General features: G+C 35.8%; 1 long non-coding RNA gene across 1 annotated transcript in view; it reads right to left on the bottom strand.

Annotated features, from left to right (window-relative positions):
- Positions 1-5,497, bottom strand: part of LOC136795311 (uncharacterized) — a 707,978-nt gene that overhangs the window by 122,193 nt on the left and 580,288 nt on the right. The gene's annotated exons all lie outside the window — the stretch shown is intronic.

Genomic DNA, 5,497 nt, shown 5'->3' with positions numbered 1-5,497 from the left:
GAGCCTAGAGAGCCTATGAAATTAGAAGTAAATATCTGGAAGAGGGAAAAAGGCGTGACTAGAAGCAGGGTGTGAGGCTTCCAAGAAATTGGAAACAAACTTTCATGTGTAAAACATAAAATAGTTAGACTGATGCAAGTCCTTTGTGAGATGACAGCATGTACCTGCCTAAGTGTCAGCCCTTGCTATTGATATAGGATACCAAGGGCTTGAAAGGGCTGTTAGAAGGGTCTCTGGGGCCTTCTGAGAACCTAGTCGTTTTTGTTGAGTTCCTTTTTCTATAAAATTATAGGAGAATGTGGACATATGCAACCATATGTCTAAAGTGACATAGATTCAGTTGGGCAAGGGGCAATTGTTTGAATTTATAATACGGTTCCTAAACTTACATAATGCTTCATTATCGCCTCCAAGCCGTATTTTTCAATTTCAAGAGCTATTTACTCACATGTTAAGCCGCGGTTTCCGACTTCTTTCCTAGTATGACGACACTCACAAATAAGATATTTTGTTATTTCATTTTTATACACTTTTTCTGTGTCAACTAGGTACCCTATAGAGTCATAACATCATTAATTTTCAACATTTCTATAATCTGTAAAATACATATTTTTCCTTTAGGTTATTATTTAGTTTTATGATACAGTTCAATATCCTTCGTAAAATCCTCAATGATCCTTACTTCGTCACAAATAAAGTCATCCATGAGGATCTCAATGTTCCCTATGTTGCCGATTTGGCCAGAACCTTCCATGATAAACTTCCTAACCATCCCAACCCACTTTTTTCTAGTCTGGCTTCTCCTTTATTACCTAATAATCCTTCTAGGCGTATAAAAAAAAGATGGCCTCGAGATCTTCTCCACTATAAATGTTATTAGAGGTCTATCTATTTACTTTTTTTTTTTTTTTGTTCACGGAATATTACGATAATTCAACATGTGGGTAGGTAACACCCCTAGGTTTTCCATTATCTACATGTAAAAGTATTCCCCAGTGGTCCTAATTCAACAATTGTTTATATAGTGGTGTATTTTAGCCATATTGTGGGCATAATGCTTCGGGGTTCTCATTATTTCCAAGAAAAATAACGTGGCGCCTAAGGAGTAATTCTTTATTGTTTTATCTTTTTTCCTTTTGCGATTATATTTATTTTTTTGTTTTGTTTTCCTTTATCTCACCCCCTTCTCCGCTGAGCGTGGGCAACTATAAACGATAAACATATAACTAAGGATAAGTCAAAATTTGCGGTTATAAAACCTTAGCGTAGCGTTGTATGCACATGCACTAGAGTCCAAGTGTACTCGCCTCACTAAGCAGTCTGGTCATCTCTACATATATCACTTTTTACCACCTGGCGTTTTTATCGCCTCATCCTCCAAGACAGGCTGGCGTACCCGACGTTTGCATATTGTTTTCAAATGTCTTAGTTTTATTATGTTCAATTATTCAATAAATAACTTTTAAAAAAAAATATCAGTAGTTCATTTCTTTTATTTTCACTATTATTCACGATTGGGCTAGTAAAGGTTCCTTTTGAACCCCTACTTGCCGTAAGAGTAATGGTTTATAAGGAGAGTTAAAACATTAAAAAAATGAAAAAAAAATTATACCCTTCTGAAACGACAGATCGACATTTTGAGTAATTGTTCCAACTGAATGTAGGAGGAAAATTACCTTAATGTACTAAGGGCATGTTTCGAACAACACAACTCAAACACTAAAACAGTTCCCTCAAAGTTAGAAAGGAGATTAATGTAACGGAGAAAAATAAATTAGATGAAGAAGCAATCAATAAAGATCATTAATAACAAACTACTGACGGGGGGGGGGGGACAACTTGTGAAATATGGAAGCTCGATATTGGTTCCCTTATACTAAGCCTAATATCCACAATTTTTTTTTTTTTTTTAATGGTCCACATCGGATTTCATCAACTCCATAATGGCCGTATAATGAAATAAAAGTTATGGCGAGTCATTAGTGGCTCGAGTTTGCACTAAACTCAGTGAGGGCTTTAATTAATATTGTTCTTGTTGTCGTAGCAGAAAACATTAAAACGAAATGGCTGGAAGGAGTACTGGCGGTTATGGGGCGGGGAGGGAGAGAGGGAGAGGGAGAGGGAGAGGGAGAGAGAGAGAGAGAGAGAGAGAGAGAGGTAATTAGAAAGGACAGCTATAGGTCAGTACGCTACGGTACCTCCCTAACAGCAGAGTTTATCCTTCTCAGTGCTTGGTTAATTTCCATAATCTAATTAATAATTATTTGCCATGATTCCAAAACTTTTAATTATTCTAAACCAATTTTTTTAAACCTATCATAATATATTAATAACTAGTGATATTATATTTATTCAAAAATGACATGTTTATTTATTTATTTCTACCTCCCCTGTCTTTTATGGGCAATACAGGTGTGCAGCAGCAGATATATACTTTTTTTATTTAATGATACAACCGTATTTACATGTAAATACATCTAGTAAATTTGATGTAAGATCACAATGGAGTGATACAGGCATGTAGAGAAACTAAACATTGATAGCACTCTAATAATATTTCTACATTAAAAGGTCTCGAGGCCATCTTCTTTTTAGGCACCTTGCAGGATTGTCAGGAATCGAAGAGGAAGCAAGTTTAAGAACTAAGGGATTTGGGAGGTTAGGGAGTTTATGAAAGGACTGGTATCTGGTTCGGGCTAGATCGGTTACATATTTGTTAAAGTCTTTATGGATGATTCTACTTGAAACAAAGCAAGGAGCATTGAGGATTTTGGATTGCAATGATTAGATACAATACAGTATTTTGTAATGTGTTGGAAGTTTAGACCGTTTGTCTAGTAAGTGCTGTAATAGTCGAAATCGACGTGCAGTTTCCAGTCTTTTCAGTCTTGTGTGAGGATTCCAAGTTAGTCGTCTATCCAAATGTAGTCCAAGTTAGCGGATCTGTTCTACAGGGATACCAGTGATTTGATGGGATTTTTTAAGATTAATTTTAATCCTCCATTTACGACACCATTCTTCAAGGGTTGTGATATGGGACTGGAAAGTTTGGGATGCAATTATAGGGTTATTATTAATTGCGAAAACACGTGTGTCATCGACATACGTGGTAAGGGTAGAGCTATAATTGGTTGGTTGTCAGGTATATAGACGGCGTAGAGGATGGGACCGAGGATACTACCTTGAGGAACACCAGCGGACTGAGAGAAAAGGGATGAATAGGAACCATTGTGGTTTACTTTGACTAATCCTTCAGTGAGGAAGCAACGGGTGCCGGACTCGATCAAAATTTGTTCTATATCGAAAAAAAAAATACAACAAAAGACTAACAACACCCATCGGTATTCTGGCGTCTTTTGGGGTTTTGTTACGTGTGAATAAAAACGTATGTAAATGTAAAACTTTTTTAATGATTGGAGAAGTTTGTCGGGAGGTGCGGTCAGCAAAGAACAACATAAATAAACAAAACCATATTTATTTATTTTATGCCGACAACTTTTTAAACTTCATATACACATATTTACAATTTTTTTTGTAAAACTTTTTTTTTTTTTAATAAAAATAGTTTCTAAGGGTCAGGAAAATATGTAGAACGTAGTACAGCATTATATTTTTCAAATCAGACCAATTTAGAAATATGGAATTGAGCTCTGGGGCTCCACCAAACCATCAAATTCCTCCCGGATCCAATCCTTACAATCCAAAATTCTACGTAAAATCCTTGATGCTCCTTATTACGTTAGAAATAAACTCATTCACAAAGACCTTAGTCATTCGTTGTAGAATTAGCCCAAAACAGATACACGTCTTTTCATACCAAACTCCTTAACCATCCTAAACCATTAATTCTTAATCTTTCATCCTTAACAATCCCTGATAATCCTACGAGGCGTCTGAAAAGAAGATGGTCACGGAACCTTATAATTCAAATTAATGTTTGAAGTACCACCGATGGGTAGTTCCTTCCCAAGATTTTCAAGTGTATATAAAACATACAACATATTTACTTATTGTATTATTTTGTACAGTTGTAAATTACATTAAATAAATAAATTAAAAAAAAATATTTTTAATCAGTTTTCAAGAAAGAAGTTCTTAAGATGTGGGATGTCCTTGGGTCGTATCTAGAACCTTAGCGGGTAGGTAATATCTGAATGATTCTGGATCTCTTAAGGATGAAATGCTTTAAATAGGAGGATTGTTTAATGTTACACATTAAGTTATAAGATTCACAATCAATTTACAATTTCCGCTTTACGATTCAGTCCTCTGTGCCTCTTCCATCCACTGGCCATTCAGGGGCAGGTCTTCTAAGATGAAGATTGAAGTGGGCTAGCCCAAGAATAGTTTTCTCTCCGTATATAAATTCTTTGTAAAACGGGTCGTTTTCGCTGAGGGAAATCGTCATCTAAAAAATTATAAATAATAAAAAAAAAAAACAACATTTAATATTTTTTTCCTTTATTATGAACCTCTTCCCGGCCATTTGTTACAAAAGAAAAGGTGGGTGGGGAGTTACATACAAGGGCAACTAAAGCTGACGCTTTTACTCACTCAACGCTATAGATATGTATTAATTCATAATATTCTCTAGAATCGGTTTGGATTTCCTTCCAAATTTAAATTTTCTGAGATTAATTACATTATTATTATGATCATCCGTTTTATCGCTATTGTGGGTTGATTATCTGAGGTGGGGGATCATACCAATACCTCCATATCCATTTTTTTTTATTTTACCTTTTTTTTTTTTTTTTAAATATTTAAAATTGTTCACACTATACTTGCTGTGTCTAAGAGAACCGACTGTTGAGCCTCCCTTAGTACATCCATAGGCACCCCCAGACCATTCATGCCTGCCACTGTTGATTTCGGTATGAGACCATTCGTCGATATTACGAATGGAGTAGTGGTAACACCTTCCAATAGATATAGTTCTTTCAACTCTATCGCCAATTCCTGGTATTTCCTCAGTTTTCCCCCTCAGTAGGGGATCCTGACATCAACATGTTCCGCTTCCTTTATTCTTAGATTAGATAGGCGTCTACTATTATCGATTTAGCCCAATAGAGCCTGAGAGAACCTTTATGGAGGAGTCTATTTAGGTGGTACTTATCGCCAGGGCCTTTGGAAATATTCGGTACCATCCGAGATCTTTCTTTGCCTATTTATTTTATTATTATTAAATTCAAAACCTTCGGTTTCAGGTTTCATCTACCTTTCTTTTTGCATACAGCAATACCGTTTCCTTATTTAGTGTATAAGGGTGGATAGAAATTTATATAAATGTACACACACAACCGTGTTCTAGGGCTATAAAACGGGTGTAAAATGTAGCTTCACCTCCCATTAATAAGCGATAGAGGGTGAAAGTCTGTTACTTTCAAGAAAAAAACGACAAAAATTTCGAATAACAAACCCCTCAACACTACATCCATTATGTAGGAGATGATGTCAAAACAGAGGTAGAGGGAGAGGGAGAGGGAGAGGGAGAGGG

The sequence above is a fragment of the Halyomorpha halys genome, unplaced genomic scaffold (genome assembly GCF_000696795.3).
Source record: "Halyomorpha halys isolate HHAL.00 unplaced genomic scaffold, Hhal_1.1 Scaffold22.1, whole genome shotgun sequence".
In the NCBI taxonomy this organism is placed as follows: Eukaryota; Metazoa; Arthropoda; class Insecta; order Hemiptera; family Pentatomidae; genus Halyomorpha; species Halyomorpha halys.
The sequence above is the reverse complement of the archived record's forward strand: the minus strand, read 5'-3'. Positions and strand labels throughout refer to the sequence as shown.